The sequence below is a fragment of the Camelus ferus genome, chromosome 3, assembly GCF_009834535.1.
Source record: "Camelus ferus isolate YT-003-E chromosome 3, BCGSAC_Cfer_1.0, whole genome shotgun sequence".
NCBI classification, from domain to species: Eukaryota; Metazoa; Chordata; class Mammalia; order Artiodactyla; family Camelidae; genus Camelus; species Camelus ferus.
Genome location: NC_045698.1, coordinates 77,082,205 through 77,108,840, shown reverse-complemented (window position 1 = coordinate 77,108,840; position 26,636 = coordinate 77,082,205). Strand labels below are relative to the sequence as shown.

The following is a 26,636-nucleotide window of genomic DNA, read 5'->3' as shown; positions in this document are numbered from 1 at the left end:
CTAACCTGCTGTTCTCATTCCCACATCAGGCCTTTGCTTTTGATGTTTCCTCTGTCTGGAAGGCTCTGTCCCAGATCTTCTCATGACTCTTGGCCCCTATAGTCAGTCAGACCGCAGACCAAATGTCATCTCTGGAGAGAGATCGCTAATTACTGCCCCTCACCATCCATCATCTTTGGTGGTTTCCTCTCTTCCCAACACTTACCATTATAAAACGTTATTTTGTTGATTTCTTTTTATTGTTTTTTATTGTCTGTTCTCTCCCCTAGAATGTAAGTTCCATGAGTGTATATTCCTTATTCCTTACTGCCATAAACCTAGAATCATATCTAGTGTATACAGAAACCCAGTATTATTTGCTGAATTAATGTTGAATGAAATAAAGCTAGCGAGGTAATGCAAGGTAAAGAACAGACCAATCCGTGTGAGGAGTGGTATGTTTTCATAGGGAGAAGTATGTTTTGAATTAAAATTGTGGTGGCAAGAGAGACGGTGGCAAAACAAGATTTTAGGGAATTACTAGGTCATCTCCGTCTTTTTCACAAGATTATGAGCATCTTCAGCGTTGGAGTCGAGTTTTACTAATCTATCATCAGCGCCTTGCAGGGGAACTGGCACATAGTAGGCACTAACTAGGTTTTTACAGAATGACTGACTGCGGGTGCGCAGAAGGGTCTATTAATTTGGCTGCAGTACAGTTCAGGAAAGGCGAGTAGGTCTGGAGACGCAGAGTCTAGTGCCAAACAACGCGTGCAAGGGAGATAACCGCGAAGCGGAAGAGCGCGGCGGCCGATGCGGCTGCGCACTACTGTCCCCTCTCGGGGAGGCTGGGGACGCCGGCAACCTCGGCGCACGCCTGCGCGCTGCAGTCTTCCCGCCTCCAACAAGATGGCGGAGGCCAAGTAGCGAGGGGGCGGGGTGTGGCCGCCGGAAACCCGGCCGCGGCTGGGGGAAGCTGCGGGCGAGGGCCCGGGAGCAGCGGGCTGAGGCTGGCGGGATGCTGTTCCCAGGAAGCGTTGTCGGCTACCGGTGAGGAAGGTGAGGCACGGAGTTGCCTTCCCGAGCACCAGGCGCCCCTTATGTACGGCTCCATCAGCTCGGGTCTGGTCGCCCCTTTGCCTGCTTCTGTACCACCCTCTCCTCTCGGGTCCTGGAGCTCCGGCGGCGGCAGGGGCTGTGTCCCGCAGGAGAGGAGGCGCCCCGGCGGCGTCCGTGCTTCTGTCCGCGGGGCGAGCGTCTGGCAGGTGAGTGAAGCTCCAAGTTCCGGCGTCTCCTCCCCCGGCAGAGAGCTTCCTCGGCTTTGCCCCGCCGTTGCTCGAGACCGTAGTGGTGTTCGGCCGGACTCTGCGGCTCTCTTGTCTCCCCGTCCCACCCTCTCCTCGCCCCTCGCCCCTTTTCAGGCCTCCAGTTTTGCAAGTCCTCCATTCTCACCCGCTGGGTGGTGGTCGCGACAACTGCGGCTCTCCGCACCCTTCCTGGCTCCTGGCGAAGCTTCACCGCTGCGAGCGGTCTCTCCTTCGCGTTAGGTGGGTGGGTCGTCTGCCCCTCCTATTTCAGTCGCCTTCCCATCTTCCTGGTTTTGACTCTCTTGCTTCCTTTGAAAGTTTTTCACCGTTATGGGAAGCTTACCCGATAGCCTGGCATATAGAGTTACAAAGAAAAAGCTTGTTATCTAGAGGTCAGTGGATTTTATTCACCTTGTTGGGGTAATCCAGTCCCCAGGACTCTGGAATGGTTTGGGAGAGTTTGACTCCTTGGCCCATCGAACTCCTGCAAAGTAGGGGCTTGATGCCTGTGATGGCAAATGATTGTTAATCTAAATTAATTTTTTTCTGACTATAGCAAACCTTTGGTCTTTGAACTTTTGAGGCGGGGGCGTCAGTTTTCTATATCTAGGTAAAGAATTTGAAAGTGTTGGTTTTTAAAAAGAAGTCTTTATGAATGTAGGAAATGTAATAGCAGAAGGGTGGTTTAGTGATTCTTTTATTCATTGTTAGTTTAAACTGTCCACTGAAGCTTTAGAATCCCGTATTGTCCAAGCCCTTTGTTTTATTTAGAAAGCATGAAAGGAAGGAAAAGCTTTTTAAACTCAAAACTTCTCAAATTTCTTTGATTCTCATTTGTTGCTACTGCTTAACAATCCTTATAGTACTTGATACTTTGTTTGAAAGTTAGGCTATGCCAGTCTCATTTCTCCTTTTATTACTCGGGAAGAGTAGTCAGAAGTAATGGTGTAAGAAGCTGTTCTAAATAACGTGGTATCTTGCCAGAGTTTATAAGTGCAACCTGCAGGATGGAAGTGATAGGGAAGGAAGTTGCCATAACTGATTCTCCCATCTTCTCCTGTAGTTGGATAACGTGTGCCAAAATTGTAAAAACTGGGGTAGTAAATATAAATGGTAGCTTGTCCATTGAGATTGCAAATGGGTGGGCCTTTTAAAAGTAACAATAAATTGAGCAATATTTTGTTGAAGCGATGCTGGGTGCTCTCCAAAGTTAGTAAAGCACAAATAACATTGCCCTATTGGAATTCTACACTAAAAATCTTTAACATACGGGTTATAATTGACCTGACAGATTTGTTAACTTTTCATTCTACCTCATGACACGCAGTCTATTTTCTCTTTGTTCTAGACTTTTGACCTCCTAATGAATTTCTTCAGTTTGAATATAGAATTGTTTGTTTTAAAAGAAGAGGAGATATTTTAATGTTTGATTCCTCTATGGGCTAATTCTTTCATTTGTTGGTAGCCTTCACTTTTCTACAACCAAGGACTGCACGTTTTTATTGCTGGCTCGCTCTCAGTTCTGTGCTTTTAGGTGAAAGCATAGTAGGCCTGCTGAGCTGCAATCAGTAGCTCAATGCCTTTGGCAAAATAACTTGAGGCATTTTGTCAAGACATCTTTGACCACAATCACTCTTATGGAACCTGTTTTCTCTCTTTCCACTCCCTCTCTCTGTGAACCCACCCCTCTTTGTCTCTTTATTCAACCCATTGGCCAATTGCTGATTTCATTTGCCTCCCAATGTAACTAGAAACCCAGGGTCATCACTTTTTACTAAGCTGTCATTGATGCCTTAGAATGCTTTATTTTCTGTAGATTTACCTTTCTGGTCCCCAGTCCAGTACAAACCTCATCACCAGCTTTGTCAGTTTCACCTCTGAAATCCTAAAGGATGCAAGAAAGTTATGTAAGGATATTGGTTAGCTTTCATACCATTTAGTGTTCTGCTGTCTGCTGGGTCTTTAGTGTTGATTGTGTTCCTTTTTGTCATATTTCCTGAAGATTTTTATAGCAAATAACTTGATCTCTTCCTTTCTTGAGAAAAATCTCAACCATCTGAGGTATAATCTTTTCCATCTTGGTATCATCTCCTTATTTGCTCGTATCTCAGAAGAAATATCCTTCTTTTTTCAAGAGCAGCCTCCTTCAGATGTGTCCATGATCATTCCTCTCCGTCTTTCTCCATAACTGTCCATCATCACACCTTCCATGTCTTCCTCTCTAGCCTACGTACATGCTGATGTATACATACCTTTTCCAGGGCTGCCGAATATAGTGCTGTGTGCTGTGCAACTCAGGGAGGCCGGTCTGACTCTTGAGTCTGCTGTGCCATTGTCTTTTTATTCTTTAGTCCCAGGAGCCGGGTGTAGTAGGAAGAACATTGACTTTTGAGCCATGTAGATCCAGTTTTAAAGTCTGTTAAAACTACTTGGTGGCTTTGTGGCTGTGCGCAAGTTAGTACTCTGACTGTATTCTCAATCTATAAAGTAGAATGTTATCTTTACCTCGCAGGGTTGTAATTGGTGGGGTTTAACACATGTTAAGTGTCTTTCCAAGTGTTTGGTATGTTGTGGAGTTCTTAAAAATATAAATTATTCTTTCCTTTGCGCTCTGACTTCCTTTACCATTTCAGTACTGAAACTGCTATTTTAAAAGTCACCAATGACTGTCTTGATTACCAGATTTAATTGCCTTTCCTCAGTCATCCTTGGCTTTCTTAGACCATTTTTCAGATATTTTCTCCAGGAATAAAATGATCTGATTTCTTGGTTCTTATGTATTTCCTGATTTTCCTACTTCTCTGCAAGTTAACTTCTTTACATTTCCTTCACTCTCTTGATTTTGCTCTTACCCCTGAACATAGCTGTTTCCTGTATCAGTTAGGACGGAAACTGGGTTTAAAAACAAAAGAAATGTATTAGCTCAGGTCACTGGCAAGTGCTTAGGTAGAACTGGTTTAAAGAGCAGTTTGTTCATAGACTTATGCTATCAAGACTGAGATTCTGTTTTTCTGCTGTTCTGTCAACTTTGTCTTGCTATTTGAGCTTCACACTCAGACTGGCCTCCCTCCTAGAAGAAGACAGCTATCAACAGTGTTCATGTTACAGCCTTCTTCATTGATTTCCAAAGGGAGAGAGAAGGCTTCTCCTCTCCTAGTCTTTTCCCAGTAGTCCTATGCTTTACTTTGATTAAACAAATATCATGTTGCCAAGTCTGTCACCATAGCTTTGTTGAGAGGGATGGAATGATTCTAATTGGCCTGACCAGTAGATGAATCCTACCCAAAATGAAGAGGAGGTAGAATGGATCATGGGGAGGTAACCAGCATTCTCAAGGGTCTCTTTGCTTTTCACTGTGTTCTTTTGGTGATCATATCTTTTTTTAAATGTTATAAATCATCATTTTTGTGTGGATGTTTCTCAGTGCTGTAACTCAATTTCTCACTTCCACCACTTGCTGTATATCTGTATCTTAGATGTACAACAGTAAGCTTAACTAATACCAAACTAAATCAGTTTGATTTCCATCCACACACCCTCACCTAATGTGTCTGCGTGTGTGTATATGTATTACACTTCCTCCTGATTTCTCTTCTCTAATCATCTTTCTCTCAGCCACCCAGTCTTGAAACCTTGAAGTCATCTTGGTTCTTCCACTTTCAGTCAGTTGTCAGAGGTTGAATATATCTTGTATTAGTTGGGCCTCAGGTTACATAATATGGAACTAACAGTGATTTAAACAGTATCTCACATTAAAAGGAGGCCAGAGTTGGAGGATCCCATGGTTAGCAGTTTAGCAGCACAATGATGTCACCAAGGATCTAAGTGTTTTCCATCTTTCTCTGTAGTGTGCTGACCTTTGTGCTCAGGTTTATCCTCTCATGCGTGGTGCCATACTGCTTTTTCTACTCCAGGCATCACATTCTCACACAGCCACCAAAGACAGGAGGAAGCTTGCCCTCCCATCTCTTGATTAGGCAAGTAAACCTTTCACGGAAGCCTAGTGTCAGATGTCATCCTAGCATGCATATGCCCTGGTTGCAAGGGGCTGGAAAAACCAGTATCTGGCATTTCAGTCTAGAATGGCTGGAATTAGGTGTCTAGAATTAGGTGAATGGCTGAAGGGAAGGTAACCAACAGTGTCAGTGACATAACTTGATAGTATTGTATGGAGAAATAAGTTTAAATAAATGAGAACTTTCAGATAGTAGTAGCAAACTTAAAGCACTACTTACCTCAAGAGTTCCTGTACCTAAGATTTTGGCCAATCATTTAGATAGTCATGGATGACTGAATAAAACTGGGTTATTATGTAAAACTAGGATATTTGAGTGGTATATCCCAGTTCTTTTAAGGTTAATGTTAAGTACATTTAAACATACACATTGCATATAACAAGTATTAGGGAATAGATTTTTGCTGTTCCTCTTGGGAATAGGAGGCATTTGGAAATATATGGGGACATTTTTGGTTATCACAATGATTGTGAGGTTTTACTGACAATTACCAGGTAGAGACCAGAGACACTAAGTGTCCTGTGATGTTTGCCCACAAAACAAGAATTGTCCCTTCCAAAATCCCCGTGTTGCCCCTATACACTCATATAGCAAATGCTTTGCTTTTTTTAAAAGAGTTCACTGAGATTCATCTGTATGCTTATGTTGCAAGTGACAAAACCAAATTTGAACTGCTTAAACAATAAAGGATATGATTAGATCTTGTAGTTGAACTTCAGCTAGGGCTTCCTCCATCCTGAAGTCATCAAGGACTTGGCTCAGTTTCTCTGTGATTCGTTCTGCTCTGTCATTCCACTTGTTTTGTTTTCATTCTCAGGTAGCTTATCTCATGGTAGCAAATTACCAGTAGCATTTTTAGAGTTAATACCCTCATTTCACATATAAAGTAAAATGAATATCTTTTGTATTTGACTTTGCAAGTGTTTGTTGAGTGTTGTTACTGTTGAAACTTCCCTAAACACCTGCCCCTGAAAAGTTGATTACTTCCTCTCTTGTGCTACAACGTTATATATCTCTATTACATGTCATGCTCTGTGGGTATTATTTTTATATGTCCCATGTGTTACCTTGTCTTAATTATCTTTGTATTCTTAATGTCTAGAATACTCTTTAGCTTAGTGGTACATAGTAACCATTTATGAAAAGAATTAATGAATGACACAAGAAGGAAGGATATGGGAAGGGTCAGAGAAGTATGAGAAGGCCCCAGTCCTTCAGTAGTTGTTACTGAACCCTGAATTGTGAACATTGTACTCCTTCTACCACCAAAGTAAGTATATAATGAATGCTCCTGTGATAGAGTATGAATTCATTTGAAAGCCTTTCTGAATTCTAGTTTTTTCATTATTTTCTCAACAAAACTAAAAGCAGTTACCATCATTCATTCCTTCAACAAGTATTTTTGAGAGTCTGCTATTTGCACACAACATGCCAACAATGGTGAACAAAACAGAGCCTGTGTTCTTTTTGATCGTAAATGTTAGTGAGAGTCACAGTAGACATTATACATGTGTGTGCACTCAGCCACACACACACACACACACATCAGGTGGTTAATAAGTTTTGTAAAATGGGTCCAGGGGATAAAAAGTGACAGAATACTACTTCAGGTAGGTTGATGAAGGAAGGGTTTTTTGAGAAGCCCTTTGAGCTGAGAGACCTGAATGAAGTAGAGTAAGTCCTGGAACTATCTCGGGGAAATTTTCAGGTAGAGGGAGGGACAGCTTGTGGGATGGAAGTGTCTTTGGCAGGTTGGAAGAACCACAGGGAGGCCATTGTGGCTAACGTGGCGTGAGTGCAGGGGAGATGGTAAGACAGATGGGCAGAGGTTAAATCAAGTAGAATTTTGAAGGTCATTAAAGACTTAATTTTATTCTGAGTGAGATGGAAACCACTGAAGGATTTTAAGCTGGGCAATATCCAGATTTGACTTGTTTTTTAAGAGGATTGCTTTAGCTGTATGTAGAAAATAGATTGTATGAGGTAAGAATGGAAGCAGGAAAACCGGTTAGGAAAATCTTACAATCATTTAAGTTGGAAATGTGGTGCTTGGACAAGGTGGTAGTGGGGGAGGAACAAAGAAGTGGTCAGATTTGTGACTTATTCAGAAAGTAGAGAAATTAGAATTCATTGATGAATTAGATTCAGAGTTGTGAGGGAAAGAGAAGTAAAAGATTACTCGAAGTTTTTTGACATGAGCAACTGGGTGAAAGGTTGTACATCTTATGGAGATAGGGACTATGGGGGGGAAGAGGTTGCTGGGAAGCAGGTATGAAGAGTTAAATCAGGAGTCTTGTTTTGGATGTGGCTGTATTTGAAATACCTACCAGATAATCAAGTGGTGATGTTGAATAGGGATATATATTAGTTAGGATTTTAAGGGAAAGGTAGAGCTAGAGATAAACATTTGGAAATTACCAGTGTATCGATGATATTTAGAGCCATGGGACCAGATGAAATCACCTGGGGAGTGAGAATGGAATTCATGAAACATTTTGATATTAAAAATAGTTTCTTATATCAGAGATTGGGAGCTACTGTTTTGGACAATAGTAGTTAGAGCATTCCAAGTATGGAGAGGATAGAGGTAGAGGTGGGACTTGACCGGGACTCCAAGGGATAGACAGGATAGAAAAGGCTTTTTTCTTCTCTCATGCCAAGCTCAGTGCCTGGCATACAGTGAGCATTCTCCAGCTGCTGGTGAATCAACAAAAAAATCACTTAGGCTGGGGAACAGGGGAACAGCTTGAGCAGAGGTATGGCAGCAGACATAACCTGGAGTGTTTTAAAAGAAAGTCAGAGAGCTAGAGAAGATAGTTTGTGTTAACAAGTAGTGAAAAGTAGGGTTGGATTAGTCTATTCAACGCGTTAAATGCTAGTTACATTTGATCCTATGATCTATTGATTTTCAACTCTGTTTCTATTGTTAGCACAGTGCCTCTAGTTCCTGGTCTCTAACAGATGCTCCGTCAATATTGAATAAATGAATATGCAATTCCCAACATGTAAGACTCATCTTTATAGTTTTTTCTCCCTCTCAAAGTATACTGGGATGCAAACTACATTAAGTGATACAGGGATAATCTTACGTTTGCTTCCATTTGTTATTATTTCTAATGACAAACATTTAAAACAGTTACACTTTATTATTGATATCAAATTACTTGATATTAAATTACCTCACAACTGTTCAGAAAATACCAGGGTATTGGCAACACCAAGTTTGAAAATTAGCTGCCCAAGAAACTGAGGAGCCATTAACAATCTTATATTCAGAGATGAACAGTCATTTTGTTTTTATAGGAGTGACTACTTTGAAGCCTGTTTGTGGATCATTTTCTCCTTTAGCTGTCTAGGAGCAAACTAGTTGAGGATTATGGGAATGTTAGCAAGAAAATTAGAGATGATATATCTTTGGAAATCTATTATTTGTTTTTTTCAGTTGTACTATTTTAAATACTAGATATAATGAGAAATTATCTCTGCTTTAAATAATTAGCATATCATAGACTTACAGTTTTAATGTTAGAAAATAATTTACCTGAATGAAATAATACTGAGATAAAAATGAAAAATTTAAAGTTGCATTTTGAAGTAACTGTTTTTGTATTTAGGATACTTTAGGTTTGTGATTATTTTCTTCAGTTCTTATATACCCCATTACTAAAGTTTTATATAGTCGTTAAAGAAAATGTAGGAAATGCAATAAAAAGTTCAGATGACATTCATAAACTCATCATATGAAGAAAACCAGTGTAGTTTTTGTCTCTCCCAATCTCTCCCTCCTTCTTCCTTTTCCCCTCCACACTCCTCCCCCTCTCTCTCATTTTCTTTTTTGTCTGATCCTAGGACTTTTTTCCAACTTTAGTCATAGTATAAATATATATGTGTATATATCTCTAATTAAAAAAAGAGATCATATACATTTCTTGGTATGTTTTATAAATCTTGTTTTTATTAATTATTATATTAATAATTTCGTAAGTAATATAAATGTTATATATAAAGTAAGTGTTTTAATTTATAATCTAATTGTAAAAATTACTTTTCTTAACCATTCTTTATAGTTGGTTATTTAGTTGTTTTCCATTTTATCATCATGTGGGCAGTGAACATCTTAGCACGGTACGGGTTTTTTCTCTTTATCTTGGTCCTTTTCTTTAGGATAGGTTCTTAGTCAGTGGAGTTACTGGAATGTATACAAACATTTTTAAGGTTCATGATACATGTTGCCAGACTGTACAATATCTTATAGGCCTAATAAATGTTAATTGGTTTGAAAGTAATGATAACGGGGAAAAATTAGGACCCCCCAGAGTCACCGAGCTTGAATTATAACCTAGGTCAGCCTTTTGTTCATCTCCAAGTATTTCCTTCTTTTTTGTCTTTAACATATATTTCAAAGTGTATGTGAAGCGTAAAATGAAGAACTTAACATATTATTATATGTAAACACACATGAAGTCATTACCCAAGTGAAGAAGTAGAACACTGCCATCATCCCAGCACTCCTCTCCCTTCTGCTTCCTGGTCTCAAAGGGAAAACTTTGACTGTTTCACTCCAAGTATGTTTGCTTAAGGTTTGCTTTCTGTTTCATTTTGTTTTTGTTTAAGCTTTTATCATGTTAAAGAAGTTCCCGTCTATACCTGGTTTAACAAGAATTTTGTGTTTTGTTCTATTTGTTTGAATTTAATGCTTTTTTTTTTTTATTGTTGAAGCTTTTTATTACCATATGAACTTCTCCTTCAGTTTGTTAATATATTGAATTATATTTTATTTTAAATGTTCAACCTAACCTGACTCCTGAGATAAACCTAATTTTGTTTTACCATTATGCTTTTTATATATTGCTGGATTTAGTTTATTAATATTTTGCTGATGGTTTTACATCAGTGTTCATGAGTGAGGCCTGTATTGTCCTTATCAGGATCTGAAATCAATGTTCAACATTATACTAGCCTTATAAAATGAGCTGACCCTCATTTTCTATTCTGGAAAAGTTTATGTATGATTGGAATTATTTCTTTGTTAAATTTTTGCAAAAATCTAACAGTAGTGTCTAGGTTGGTAGTTTTCTTTGTGGAAAAGTTTGTTTGAATTTCTCATTTTTAAACCTGTTCAGGTTTTCTGTCTCTTAATTATTTTGGTAATTTTTTCCCCTAAGAGGTCGTCTTTTTCATCTAAACTGTTTAATTTACTGGCTTAAGTTGTTTATAATAAATATTGTTGTTATCCTTTTAATGGCTGCAGGAAAGAATTACCTTCCCATGTCTGATACAGACTATGTGTGCCTTCTCTTTTTCCATTATCAGACTCACCAGAGATTTAGTAGTCTTTCAAAAGAACCAAATTTTGGATCTTGCAGATCCTTTTTATTATATCTTTATTTTCTATTGCATTGATTTTCTGCTTTTTATTTCCTTCCTTCTTTTTTGGGATTTACTTTTTTGTTCTTTTGCTAACTTCTTATAGTTCACACTTTTCATTATTTCTTTTAAATATATGCATTTAAGGCTAAGCATTTCCCTCTAAGCACTGTTTTAGCTAGTTATATTACTCAAATTTTAATATGTAGTATTTTTATAATTCACTTAAAAATGCTGTCTAATTTTCATTGGTTTCTACTTTGACTTTTGGATAATTTGGATGTATTGTATTTCTCAATTTCTAAACACATGGAGATTTTCTAGTTATTTTTTAACTTGGTTTTTATTTCTAACAACATTACAGTGTAATCAGAGAACACTCCCAGTGTTTCAAAGTTCTGTGATTTCAGTCTTAAAATATGAGATCTGCGTTATGGTCCAGTATATTATCCTTTTATTCTCTGCAATTTTTTTTTTTTCTGCAGTTACTGAATGTGGTGTTCTGTATATTTTCATTAGGCTTTGCTTGTTAATTCTGTATTTTGAATCTTTAAGTCATTTGTGATCTTTTGTTTGCTTGTGTCAATTACAGACAAGGGTGTAAAACATATCCTATTGTGATTATGGATTTTTCCCCTTGTATTCTCTCAACTTTTGTTTTATATATTTGAGACTGTGCTAGTAGATGCACAGAAGTGTGTAGTAGTGATGTCCTCTTAGCGACTTACCACTATGAGGTGTTCCTCTTTCATTCTGAAAGTGCTTTTTGCATTAAAGTCTAGTTCGTCTGGTATTGATATAACACTAGTTTTCTTTTTATTACTGTTTTCATGGTGTATCTTTTTCCATTCTTTTATCTCCAATCTTTCTGTAATATGTTTTAGGTATGTCTTTTGTCACATGATTGGATTTAAATCTCCCATCTTACCATGTACTTTATATCTGCCCTATTTGTTAATTGTTCCCCTTTCTCTACTTTCTGGTCATTTAGATGAGTTGGCTATTTTATCATTTCAGATTTTTCCCCTTATTATTTGGAAGTTATGACCTCTTTTTCTCTTCTTTTAATAGTTACTCTAGAAATACAATATGCTTTTTATAAAATCTAATGTTAATTGATGTTTTTATCCTCTTCCCAGAGGATACACTTAAGTTCTGTTTACTTACAAGCCCTACTTATATAGTATTATTGTGCATTTTAATTTATTCTTATTTATTCTCTTTCTTGTTGTTACTGTTTTACACTGTCAATATTCAGTTCAGGTTGATGCATGTATTTGCCATGTCATTATGTTTTCTGTGAACTTCCACTTAGGGCCATTTTTCCTTGATCTTGAAGAATCTGCAACATGCCCTTTAGAATTAACTTTAGTCTGTTTGCCTGGAAATGTATTTTTTACCTCATTCTTGAAGGATACTTTTGCTAGCTACAAAACTCTAGTTTAGCAGCTACTGTATTTCAGCACATTGTAGGTTGGTGGTTACTTTATTTCAGCACATTCTATTGCTGTTGAGATCCTGTGTCTCTTTTTCCTTTAATAAGAAATCTGATATTTTCCTTTGGATGCTTTAAAGATTTTTATCTTTGTCTTTGGTTTTCTCTTGTTTTACTGTGCTGTGATATTGGATTTTTGGGGCTTCCTAAATGTGTGGATTGGTGTCTTTTTCAGTACTAGAATTTTTGTTTGATTATTTTCAAATCTACTGTGTCACTTTTATCGTTTTTAGGTCTAAGCAAAAATAATTAACCTTGACTTTTACACCCTTAAATGTAGTAAGCATAGTTATTTTTTAGTCTGTGTCTTGTAATTCCAATATTTTGAAATCTCTATAGGTCTGATTCTGTTGTCTGTTGTAGAAATAATTTCATGTATAAAATGAAGTTAAGTTTTCTCTAGAGAAGATTTTCATTTGCTGTTGCCAAGAATATGAGACCATTGTAATCCAACTTCAAGTGTTTACCTTTCCTTCTTACTCTTCTTACTGGTGCATCCCTCTGGAGTCCCAGCCCAAAGCCAAGGTTGTTTTTATTATAGTCCTTACCTTTGGTGGGTCCCAGACTCTGACTTTTGTCCCCGAGTCCTGCAAGGCAGGCAACAAATTTTTTAAAGCTCAGCCTCTTAAATACTTATTCTTTATTGACAAACCCACAGAAGGCAAAAGCTGAGTTTACTTTTCTGAATTTTGACTAATGGTGGATTTGAGCTAGTTACTCATTCCTTACTATATTGGTAGTTATTTGATGCTTTTAAAAAGACTGCTTTAATATTTTGTCGAACATTTTTAGTTGACTTCAGAAGGATAGTTGATTTGAATTACATAGTCTACTGTTTCTACAAGTGGAAGTCCAAATATTTCTTTAGCTAACTGTCAAGGAGGACTTGACATTTCTACATTATTCAGTCCTTTGTTTTAAGGCACCATTTGTGGTATAAACAAGATACCTGGGAAAGGTAAACATTAAGCTCTGGTTGCCTTTTAATACTTTAACCTGTGTTGTGATAATCTTTAGTTCCTGTTTGCAAAACCCCAAGGGAAGGAGGCAGAGGATATTTTATTTGACTGGAGAAGTCAGAAATACTTTTGTAGTATGTGGGTAGTGCATTAGAGTAAGAATTGTCCTTTGTGTGAGCAAAGAGAATATATAGTGAACATTTTTGAAGTGAGGATTTGTGAACAAGGAGGAAGAATGCTTTGAGCTGAGGAGGGACGGCAAACAAATTTGTCCTTTAGTATTTTTGTTGGAAGCGGGGTACATTTCTGGTAATTAATGTGACAGCTCTGTATATGCCATGTTTTGTTTTTATTTTCTGTAATATTTCTTGTTATATCTCATGGACAGAATATAACTTTTGAATCTTTTTGTCTCCTACTTAAAATATTATAGGTATAATTTGCATTTCTGAGATTAGATCTATTAAATAGGAGGTTAAACACACAGGTCAGAACTCATATTAGGCAAACTAAGCTATAGCAGTCTTTACATAGATTGACATTCTTCTGTGGTTGAAAGGGTGTTGAAAATTTAGTATAACATACCAATATATTTTTATTTTAAAGACATTTGACTTGATATTAATCACAGCTCTTAGTATGAAATGCCATCCATCACTTTGTGATTACATTGGTGCATCAACAAAATACAAAAGCAGTTCTCTTATAAGGAAACCTAGAATTCTTGTATTTGTTTACTTGATTCTTTTTTTTTTTTCCTCTGCTAAAAGAAAATACTAAGTTGAAGATTCTTGTTAATTATTATTCCCTTCACTTCCCTTCTATGTTAGATTTAAAAAAGTCTTTGTTTTGGGTTTGCTTACCTCCCTTTGGAAAACTGAAGGATGAAATGAGGTGACAGAATTTTAGAACTAGAAGAGACTGTAGATATTAATTCTTGTATGTGCCCCTCTTTTCTACTTCTTTCCCACTTTAAATATGTGAAAAACAGAGGCCCAAGGAAGTCTGGGTGACTTGATTTGCCTAAAGTTATGCTGAATTGATATTCAGATCTCTTCTTCATAGTTTCTTGAGGTTCTTTTCAGCCATTAGACACCATTAGCTATATCAGACATAGCTCAGATGGTGATTTATCAGTAAGTGTTAGGGTAGCTAAAATATTAATGCATGTTGATAATCCACATATTTATTGCAAATGTAATTAATTTTATACTTCCTAGATTCAATTCGTGAGTCTACTGTTTAATTTCTTAAACTTTACTGTCTATGACTAAATTCAGATGTGAATCGGTCTTGCCATTCAGCCTCAGCATTTGTTAATGTTTATGCTATTCCTTAGTTGGACTCTTTATAATATTTTCTGAAGATTTTTATTTCTGTCATATCCCCTGTAAAGCAACTCTTACGTTAGAATAAGTACCTCAGACAATGGATGAGTGATAATATTCTACTACGATAACACATTTAGTCATTGTTAAATAACTCTTACTTGTAAAATCTTGCAATGCTTGCCACACAAGTGTAACACATTTTCCCTGTTACATTCATCCTTGTTCATTAGAGCTTGACTTTAGTACCTCTGTTTAATTAGGCCTATGGCATTCTTCTCATCTCATTCTAGTCGTTCTTTAATTTCTTCTGTCTTCTTTGTCTTTGCCATAGTTTAATTTCAAAGATGCTGATATCTCTTCTAATATTTCAGTAGCATTTCTTCTATGGTTTTGGAGTTCTAACACAAGAGTTTTTCCTCTGCCTTCTCTAACAAATATCAAGTTACATATTATTATCACTGAAAGATGATATTAGCCATCAGTTAGGAAAATAAACTCACAGGTTGGAAAAATGTCACACTGAACAAAATACAAATATATTTTAATTATTGCGCACATTTGGTTGAACACTCATATTACATGTGTTTAATGAATTACTGAGTTGGGTCTCAGTTTAAACTAAGTTATGAATTTTCACAGAAATTGAATGCTTCCCCAAAAATCAAAAGTCATATGGGAGAAAAATCAGTTCTGTTGTACTAGTGTAATGTATTATGCCAGCTTTAAAATCCAGTTTCTGCTTCACTTTTATAGAATTTACATGCTATCTTTTGGAGGTACATATTGGTAGGATTTTTTCCCACAGCTTCATGATATTTTATGATGAGTTGCTACATGCTATGATTTCCTTTTAGTTTATATTGGACTAATGAGATTCTTCATTTAGTATACAGTTAGGTCTTCAACAAAAGGTTTACATCTCAATTCAGGTAGCAGCCAGCTAATTGAATGTTATTATTAGGACCTTGAGGACTGGACTTGAACCATGACAATTTTCTCCCCAAAATGTTAAATATAAGGAATTGAAAAGAATAGCTGAATGGGAAAAAGAGTTCTTCTCGTCTTTTGTAACCAGTGTTTGGTACACTGCATTACTACATGCCTGAGAGAAGTAGATTATTGTGGGTAATTTAAAATTCTGTTCCTAATCTATCTCACCATTAGTGAGTTACAAATTAAAATCTTTTATTTGGCTTTTAATTGGTTCTTAATGAAGTTGAGGAAGGCACTCTGTAAACCTAGTATTGGAGGCTTCTGGTTTTATTGCTTAGGTAACCTGTATTCATCAATTTAACTAGGGTATTTTACACAGGTTTTTTCATACCTGACACATATATCCTCATCATATTTGTCCATGTTTTTATTAAGGACCAACGAGGGGTTTAGGAAGACATCTCTTTGTTAAAGATAAATATATTTAGGTTTCTACATCAGGAATAATTTACTTCTGGTCGGTGAAAAATGAAGCCTGGATTCAAGTTTGGCTCTGCCTTTAACTAGATCAGGACAAGTCACTTAACCTTTCTGTGATTTAGCTTTTACATCTACAAAATAAGGACATACTATGTTTTAACTATGCTTTTTTTCAACTATTTTTCTGAAGTGATACAGGGAGCAACTATCAGATAACTTTTCTAAAGCTGAGCTACATATTAAATTTTAAAAGTCATATTCTGCTTTTGTGTTATCAAAGTTATCAGAGTGTTTCTTGTCATATCATCTTTATTGTTTCCAGAATTGTAACATGTGACCTGATTCTTGGCCTCAAACTTTATTGTAGACACTAGTAAGATACTGTGATAATGCCTTCCTTGGTAGACTTAAAAAAGTGATGAGCATGCTTTTGAATAAGTACAAAAGTTGTTTCAGGTCTCTCTTCTTTTACACATTTAAAAGATGTAGTTTTGTCAGGACAAGAGACTTTAAAATATTATATCCTTGAGTAGATATTACATGCTCATGGTATACATTTCAAAAAGTACGAGAGAAAATGGAATGAAATGAAATAAAAATAAATCTCCTACCCCTGTCCCTCAGCTACACACATCCCCTCCACAGAAACAATCACTGTTACCAGTTTCTTGTTTAGCCTTTCAAACTGTAGTCCACAGAAACCCGAATCTCACAAACATAAATGTTGGATGTTCTTTTGAAGGGCAAATATATATACTATTGTGCTAAAGTCTAATTTTTATTTTCATCAAAAGGTAGCATTCTGGAGCATGACATGCTTAAAAATTTCAAATCATGATAATAACTCATTCAAGCTCCAGAACAGTCTTTTTACTTCAGAAATTACAGAGCAGAGACTGGAAGGGGATAAACAGCTTTCTACTTAAATCTGATTATCTAGCTCTTTAGTGTTGAAATCCTACTGGTTTGGAATTTAACAAAAGTGGTCCCATGATTAAAGATAATTTGGAAAAATCTGACTGGGTAGCTTATCTGCTCACTACACGAGAAAGTGGTTGTGAGAAATTTCCATTGTGCATTACAGTAAAGTGAGAGAATCTGTATATTTTGCTTATTCCCTGTCTACATGAGCAACAGATGTTGACTGGGGCTAGAGGATCTGCTTCCAAGGGCACTTACTCATTTGGCTGGCAAGTTTCTAGTGGTTTGGGCCCCCTGTTTTTACCTAAGTATCCTAAACGCAGAGGCTGGCTCCAGAGTAAGCAATCCAAGAGACCAGGGTAAAGCTACAGTGTCTTTTATGACCTTGCCTAGGAAGTCACACACTTCTGCATTATTTTATTGGTCACAGAGGTCAGCTCTATTCAGCATGGGAGAGCACTATAAAAGCGCTTGAATACCAGAATTTAAAGGTCATTAGGGGTAATCTTGGGAAGTGGCTGTGGTGCCTCTCAACTATAGTTCCACCCCCATTTAAATAAGGATTGGATCAGAGTCTTACATTGTTTCTGGTAAACTTAAGGTGAATTTATGCAAAAATTCTGATGCTTTTAGAATGCTACACACCTTTCTGTTATTTATTAACTACTCAAAAAAATGCTTGCTTGATTTGCCAAACTTTTGATGTATTTTTTTATTGTGTTTGATACCAGATGAGAACAAATACACATAATCTGACAATATCTAGAGATACTAATTCTGGCTTCTTCTTGGAATATGTAGGATACATCCTCAGGCTTTAACACGTTGCTGAAATCTTGGCTACCTTGTCTATTGATGTTACTGCTTTAATCTAGCCGTTGGATCTGGGTGTCATCCAGAAACCTGAGTGGATATAGGGCATCTCTCATTCACAAAAGAGTGAATTCTGACGATAGTCTTCAGAAGCTTAAGATACTGGCATACTTATGCTGCTGGGATTCTGTGGAAGAATAAGGCTGCCATTGTATGAGAAAGAAAAAAAGGCCATGTGTTATTTTTGAGGGAAATCTTAAAAGGAGTAAGAATTTGAAGATTTAAGTGTAGTGCGGATGGACAGGGACGTTTGTAGGTCAAGTATCTGTTTAGTTTAAATGTTTCAGGTATCCAAGTGAGATATCAACTAGATAGTTAGATATTCAGCGAAGAGGGTTAGGATGGAGATACAAATTTGAGATTTAACATCATAAAGATGATAGTTATAAAAGCCTTGGGACTAGGTGAGAAAACAATGAAGAGAGGAAAACAGTCCTAGTATAAGCCTTGAGGCACTCGTCTTTTAGAAGACTAGTGAAGAGACAGAACTAATAAAGGAAATTAGAGGGAGAAGGAAAACCAGGAGAATATGTCAGAGAAGCCAAGAGAAGACATCTTTTTCAAGTAGAAGAGAGTATCTTCTTGGTCTAAAGTTACTAAGAGTTGGTTGTACTAAGATGAGGGCAATGGAATTTTGGCCACGTGGTGGTCACTGGTGACCTTGATAGTTGAGCTTCAGGAAATTGTTTAGGATTAAGGTAGGTTAAAGAGTGAATTAGAGGTGAGGAAATAGAGCCAGGAAATGAAAGCCACTAGATAAAGAGGTTTTGCTGTGAATAGAACAGAAAAGTGGTCATATGTACTGGTGGAGCACACAGGGAGCTAAGGTCAAGAGAGGGATTTATAAAGATGAGTGATACTAGAGCATGTTTGTGTGTTCATGATAATGATCCAGTAGAAAAGGAGAAACTGATTATACAGAAGAGAGGAGCTAATCAAAGGTCTTCTTGAAAAGACAAGAGTATTTGGAATCCATTGCCCAAGTAAGGGCATTGGTCTTTGACAGGAGTAGGTGTGCTTTTTCTGTTTTAATAGGAGAGAAGCAGTGTAGGCTTGGTAGGGAATTTCTCTCTTAATGGAATGAAGTAGATCTTCAACTGAGTGTGGCATAGGTAGGAAAATAGGTGTATTTCAGGACTGAGGAGAGAAAAAAGGTATGGAGAAGTTAACTCAGATAATGGGAAAGTGGACTTTCTAGGAAACACAGTAGTCCTGCCAGGTAGTGTTAAATATTCTTCTATGTTTATGGTTAATTTAAAGTGCAACCAGCCAGCCGTGTTATCTAATTCTCCCCGACCCCCAACACAACACATAATAAGCTGCTCTGATGAAGGCATGCAAAAGTTGAATAGCTCATTCAGTTTAACCAGAGTTGGGGTTTTACCAGGTAAATATAATAAAGGGAGAGAAGAATGAGAGATTTAAGTGAAAGGGAGTGGTTATTGTTGGGCTTTAGGAGGAAAGTAAAGATGAAAGTGATAGTGAAAATTGATGAGAACTTGGGATTGAAGAAGCCAGTGAGGTAAAAGAATGTTGTATTTGGAGATGGTAGAATAAACTAGAGGAGTAGGAGGCATGTTTCAGAGGCTGGAACTTTGGAAATTGAGATTTTTTTTTTTAAGATTTTGGAGTTGGTCCAGGTGGTCCTTTCACTGCACAGAAGCCTTTTTTTTTTTTTTTTTAAATAAAAGAACTTTGTGTTCTCTATTACAAAAGAACAAGTATCAAAAAGATATCTTTTCTATGAAAGTTCCAGGTGTTTTATTGAGCAGTTCTGTTTGTTTGAATTAAATGGCTGACGTTCTTTGGGAAAAGATTAAGAAAATGCCTTTTTCATATGTATCAGGTATAGACTGGTTTGAGAATCAAGATACTTATTGATTGCTGATGTCTGTTGAGGAAGGTATTCAAAAGTGAAATGAAATTTAATCGAATTCTTAAGAAATCTTACTGTTTGCTTCTATAAAGGCTATGTGACACTTCAGAAAATTCTACTCAGTTTTGGAGGACTTGGCAAAGAAAATTTTTAAAGAGACTTACAAACTGAATTTGAAGTTTTAGTTTTAAAAACATAAATCTAACATTGAAAGAGGGAATTAAATTTATTAGTTTGCCTTGATTTTCCTTTCTCTCTTCCCTTTTAGAACATAATGTTCAGTATTCATTTTGACCTCTTATTGGGTGACTCATTCTTCTAATCTTTAAGATAAATCTTTATATTAGATACTATTGTGTGTAGTCCAAGTGACCAGAAGTTTCTGATTTTATTGACACAGTACAATAATGCTGTGTAGGTTTTATTTTTTCATTTTACTTAATAATAAATTTGGGTTATTTAGCCTACAGTAGCAAGCATTTATCTTCAGATACCCAGAAGTGAAATAATTTTCTACTGTATACTTTGCCTTATATATTAAAACTCAGCATAAAGCAAGAAGGAAGGAAAAGAAAGGAAATGATATTATAGAATTAGGCAGTACAACTTGCAGTTTATATATAGGATGTTCTTTTCTCATCCAAGGTAAGAATCTGGGGATATTGTATGAGAATAAGATCAAAGATTTGGTTTAAGTTTCTAATAAATAAACACCATGATTATGCCATAAATTTATTCTTTCATGTACACCAAATTTGTTTTTTTCCTTATATTTTTTTTCTACTGTTTGCTTTTGTTTTATTTGTTTTTATTAAAGTATAGTTGATTTACAATGTTGTGTTAGTTTCTGGTGTACAGCATGATGATCCAGTTATGTATATGTATATTCTTTTTCATGTTTTTCATTGTAGGTTATTCCAAGATATTGAATATAATTGCCTGTGCTATACAGAAGAATCTTGATGTTTATCTATTTTATGTATAATAGCTTGTATCTGTGAATCCCAAACTCCTAATTTATCCCTCCCCTGCTTTCTTCTTTGGTAACCATGAGTTTTCTATCTTTGAGTCTATTTTTGGTTTGTAAACAAGTTGATTTGTGTCATTTTTTTAGGTTCCACATTTAAGTGATATATAATATTGTTTTTCTCTGTTTGACTCACTTCACTTTGTATGACAATCTCCAGGTCCATCCATGTTGTTGCAAATGGCATTTCATTTTTTATGACTGAGTAGTATACCATATCTTCTTTACCCATTCATCTGTGGATGGATACTTAGGTTGCTTCCATGTCTTGGCTATTGTAAATAGTGCTGTTGTGAACATTGGGGTGCATGTATCTTTTCAAATTAGAGTTCCTTCTGGATATATACCCAGAAGTGTGATTGCTGAATCATATGGTAAGTCTATCTTCAGTGTTTTGAGGAGTCTCCATGCTGTTTTCCATAATGGCTGCACCGAACTACATTCTCACCAACAGTGTAGGAGGGTTCCTTTTTCTCCACACCCTCTCCAACATTTATTGTTCATGAAGTTTTGAATGGTGGCCATTATAACTCATGTGAGGTGATACCTCATTGTAGTTTCAATTTGCATTTCTCTGATAATTAGCAATGTTGAGCATCTTTTCATGTGCTTCTTGGCCATATGTATGTCTTCTTTGGAGAAATGTCTCTTTAGGTCTTCTGACCATTTTGGGGTTGGATTGTTTGCTTTTTTTGTCATTGAGTTGTATGAGCTGTTTATATATTCTGGAAATTAAGCTCTTGTTAGTCACGTTATTTGCAAATATTTTCTCTCAGCCTGTAGGTTGTCTTTTTGTTTTGTTGATAGTTTTCTTTGCTGTGAAAAAGCTTGTAAGTTTGATTAGGTCCCATTTGTTTATTTTTTCTTTTATTTTTATTGCTTTGGGAGACTGACCTAGGAAAACATTGCTGCGATTTATGTCAGAGAAGATTTTGCCCATAAATCTCTTCTAGGAGATTTATGGTGCCCTGTCTTATGTTTAAGTCTTTAAGCCATTTTCAGTTCATTTTTGTGTATAGTGTGAGGGAATGTTCTAACTTCATTGATTTACATGTGGCTCTCTAGCTTTCCCAACACCACTTGTTAAAAAGACTGTCTTCTCTCCATTGTATATTCTTGCCTTCTTTGTCAAAGATTAATTGACTGTTGGTTGTAGGGGTTTATTTCTGGGCTTTCTGTTCTGTTCCATTGATCCATATGTCTTTTTTTGTGCCAGTACTACACTGTTTTGATCAGTGTAACTTTGTAGTATTGTCTGAAGTCTGGGAAGGTTATGCCTTCAGCTTTGTTGTTTTTTTGTTTTGTTTGTTTGTTTGTTTGTTTATTTGTTTCCCCTAAGTATTGCTTTGACAATTCTGGGTCTTTTGTGATACCATATAAATTTTAGGATTATTTTTTCTAGTTCTGTGAAAAATGTCATGGGTAATTTGATAGGGATCACATTATATCTGTGGATTGCTTTGGGTAGTATGGCCATTTTAGCAGTATCAATTCCTCTAATCCAAGAGCATGGGCTATCTTTCCATTTCTTTAAATCATTTTCAGTTTCCTTTATCAATATTTTATAGTTCTCAGCATATAAGTCTTTCACCTCTTTGGCCATGTTTATTCCTAAATATTTTTTTTTTTTATGTGATTTTAAAGGGGATTTTTTTTATTGTCCTTTTCTGATATTTCATTGTTAGTGTGAAGAAATAAAACTGATTTCTGTATATTAATCTTGTATCCTGCTACCTTACCAAATTATTTTATCAGCTCTAGTAGTTGTTGTGTAGAGTCTTTTAGGGCTTTCTATATATAGCATCATGTCATCTGCATATAGTGACAACTTTACCTCTTCTCTTCCAGTTTGGATCCCTTTTATTTCTTTTTCTTGTCTGATTGCTATGGCTGGGACTTCCAATACTCTGTTGAATAGCAGTGGTGAGAATGGGCATTCTTGTCTTGTTCCAGACTTTAGAAGGAAGGCTTTCAACTTTTCACCATTTAGTATTATGTTGGGCTGTGGATTTGTCATAAATAGCCTTTATTATGTTGAGATGTTCCCTCTATACCCACTTCAGTGAGAGTTTTTATCATGAATGGATGCTGAATTTTGTAAAATGCTTTCTCTGCATCTATTGAGATGATCATGTGATTTTTGTCCTTTCTTTTGTTGATGTGGTATATCACATTGATTCACGTATGTTGAACCATCCTTGTGACCCTGGGATTCATCCAGCTTGTTCATAGTGTATGATCTTTTTTATGTGTTGTTGGATTCAATTTGCTAATATTTTGTTGAGAATTTTTGCATTTATAGTCATCAAAGATATTGGCCTGTAGTTTTCTTTTTTAATAGTGTCTGTCTGGTTCTGGTATTAGGGTGATGGTGGTTTTGTCAAATGACTTTGGGATTGTTCCCTCCCCTTCATTCTTTTTGAAGAGTTTGAGAAAGATTGGTATAAGTTCTTTGTTCGGTAGAACGTCCCAGTAAAGCCATCTGATCCTGGACTTTTGTTTGTGAGGTGTTGCTGTTGTTGTTGTTGTTTTTATTAACAGATTCCATTTCACTTCTAGTGGTCAGTCTGTTCAAATTATCTATTTCTTCTTGATTCAGTTTTGGTGGACTGTATACTTCTAGAAACTTTTCTATTTCTTCTAGGTTGTCCTATTTGTTGTCATATAATTGTTTATAGTATTCTCTTATGGTTTTTTGTACATCTATGATATTAGTTGTTATTTCTTCTCTTTCATTTCTTATTTTGTTTATTTGGATCCTGTCACTTTTCTTCTTGGTGAGCCTTGTCAGAGGTTTGTCAGTTTTGTTTACTCTTTCGAAAAACCAGCTTTGGTTTTTATGAATTTTTTCTGTTTTTTTTTTTTTCAGTCTGTATTTTGTTTATTTCCTCTCTGATCTTTATTATGTCTTTCCTTTAGGTTTTATTTGTTCTTCTTTTTCTAATTCTTTTAGGTGGTAAGTTAGGTGGTTTATTTGAGATTTTTCTTGTCTTTTGAGGAAGGCCTGTATTGCCATGAACTTCCCTCTTAGGACTGCTTTTGCTGCATCCCATAAATTTTGTTTAGTTGTGTTTTCATTGTTATCTGTTTTAAAGTATTTTTTTAATTTCCTCTTTGATTTCATTGTTGTTCCATTGGTTTTTTAGTAGCATGTTGTTTAGTCTTTATGTAATCATTTTTTCCTCGTTTGTCTTTCTGTGATTCATCTCTAGTTTTATGCTATTGTAGTCAGAAAAGATGCTTGAAGTAATTTCTGTGCTCTTAAATTTGTTGAGGCTTGTTGCGTGTCCTAGTATGCAGTCTATCCTGGAGAATGTTTCATGTACATTTGAAAAAAAAAAGTATATTCTGGTTTTTTTGGATGTAATGTCCAAAAATATTAATTAAGCCTAACTGCTCTATTGTGTCATTTAGGATCTCTGTTGCCTAACTGATTTTCTGTCTGGAAGATCTGTCCATTGATGTTAGTGAGGTGTTAAAGTCTCCTCCTGTTATTGTATTCCCATCACTTTCTCCCTTTATGTCTATTAGTATTTGTTTTATGTATTTAGGTGCTCCTATATTGGGTGCATCTATAACATCAATTAAATTTTTTGTTTTTCCTTATCCATTCTGATGGATTTCAAGGGCTGATTTGTGTGTTATAAGTTGATTGGTAAATGACTTGTGAATTAATCTAAGTATTTTATGATATTTTTACATGTTAAAGTGATGGTGAGTTTTAATCATGTTTTCCTGGGAGAAAGACTGTTTTTAAAAACTCATTTTATGTGCTCCTATATCTTGAATTCACAGTGATACCATAAACATTTGGTGCTGTTTTGGTGACTGAAGTCACTGAACACTTTAGTGCTAAAATGTTATCTTTATGAATAGAGTTGATAAGTTTATATTGTAAATTGTACCTTTGGGAGCAATCTTATAGTTGTTTTAGATTTTCAGTAAAGATCAAAGCTAAAGACATAAACAAGACTTAAAAACTCACACACACACACACACACACACACACACACAGGCAAGCGCAAGATTCTGTTTTAAACAGTTTTTTCAAAATTAATCAGAATGGTTGTTTTTTTTTTTCCCCCCTTTCCTAGGGAAAGGATAGCTTAAAGCATTGGATGCTCTGAAACTGGAACTTTACGCGATTAGGACATATTAAGAATTTAGAAAAAAATTTTCCTCTACTTATATGGAAATATTAGAATATTTGTTAATTGGGTAAAATTGTTGCCAAAGGTGATTTTGGTGGGGTTTTTTTTTGTCTTATTAACAACATAAACTTAATAAATAAGTGTGTTGTGAAAATTGCCAAAATAATACCGAATAAAATTTAAATTCTTGTAGAGTATAAAATTTGGTGGGTTTTTTGTGGCATTATATTTTCTATTTGAATAAGTCTTTGGCCATTAAATTTAACTATAAGTTAGTAGTAGGAACTTCTTGAGTAGGGACTAGCAACTAGTTCTGTTAATTTTTGTAGGTCTTAACTCTAATTACGTATCCTTCCTTATGTGAAACATCTATAGTTTTTATTGCCTATAAGATGAAGTCTAAATTTTTTAACCTAACAGGCAAAATCGAAATCTCTCCCCTAAAAAAATTCCTGAACATCTTTGAAGGCTAGTTCTGTTGCTACTTTCTCTCTGAAATCTTTGTTGATTACCTAGCCAGAAATGATCTAATCTTTCATCCTTTGATATACATGTTGCCTTATATTAAAACTTCTGTTGTACGTGTTTTAGGTCCCCTACTAGATTGTAAGTTGATGTTTTATTCATGTTTATATCATCTACATTCATTTGTTTAACAGTATGTGTTGGATGCCTACTGCGCAGCAAGCACTGTTCTAGGTGTGAAGGAAACAGCACAAGAATCTAGGTTCCTGTCCTCATGGAATTTATATTCTAGTTTGGGAAACAATGATAAGGGAGACAGAAAATCAAATAAATAGACAACTAGATATCTGAGCCTTTCAGATCTTAAATGGTTTAAGGAGAAAACAGTATGATGTGATAGAAAGTTTAAGGACAGTACCAATGTTGATTAGGTGATCATAGAAGATCTCTTTGAAGATGTGACATTTATGCCAAAGCTGAATGATACGATGAAACAGTCATTTGAAGATTTGGGAGCAGAGTTCTCGAAGCTGAAGGAAAGGTAGTGCAAAGGAATTAAAGAGAGGGAAGAGATGGGGAGGCAGGGAAGGAGGGTGGGAATGGGAAGATGAGCTAGGTTACACAGAGTCTTGTAAACCAAGGTGAGAAATTTGAAATTATTCTAATTTCATTTGGAAGCCAGTGAACATTTTTTTAGTTTTGAGGGCTTTTGTGATTGCATTGGGCCCACCCAGGATCATCTCCCCTCCAACCCCTTTTTTTTGTTGTTCAATAACCATTACTGACAGTGTACTCCATAACTAGTTAGCTCAGTATTAGACACTGATGTGCATTATTGAGCAAGTAAAGTTTTTTAACCCAAAAGTCATAAAAACAAGGAAAAAGTGACCTGCATTCTCAAGGAATGTCCATGTCAAAAGGCCCAGGACTGTGACACTCTTGAGCGGGCCTACTTGAATTGCAAGAGTTTGACTACAGCTGTAAGAGTTATTCCTTGCAAGTTGTAAGTTTCCTTTCTCATGTCTCCACATGGTTCTTCTTCTGCAGTAAAGCACTTATATTATTAGATCCATACTTGCTTCAAAAAAAGCAGATGTTTTCAATACCATTATTGAATAAATTTCAGCTAAACAAACCAAAACAAATCCTGCCATTGATCTCTTCTGAACCTCTGAGCAAGGGTTACAGTGTTATGGGGCTCACCTTCCCCCTATAAGCTCATTCTTCAGTGTGTGTTCCCTCCTTTAAGGGTACAGGATACCATGTGGTGTGCAAAGGAAGTGCCAAACAAGTGATAGCTAGTAAACCTCATCTCCCTATTTTAAAGTCAGCTAATTAATAATCTTAATTACATCTGCCAAGTCCTTTTTACCATGCAGTTTAGCATATTCACTAGAATGACACCAGGGCATATTTAGCCTAGTACATTTTTAACTTATTTTACATCATACTATGG

General features: G+C 36.1%; 1 protein-coding gene across 5 annotated transcripts in view; it reads left to right on the top strand.

Annotated features, from left to right (window-relative positions):
• The first annotated feature begins 744 nt into the window (after window positions 1-744).
• APC (APC regulator of WNT signaling pathway) overlaps window positions 745-26,636 on the top strand; it is a 126,038-nt gene continuing 100,146 nt past the window's right edge. For 3 of the 5 annotated variants that reach the window (XM_014565914.2, XM_014565913.2, XM_014565912.2), the window contains exon 1: window positions 747-1,244. The gene's annotated coding sequence lies outside the window, so the exon portion shown is untranslated. Of the gene's footprint in view, window positions 1,245-26,636 lie in introns of all 5 variants that reach the window. The other 2 variants (XM_014565911.2, XM_014565908.2) reach the window with 2 other exon arrangements.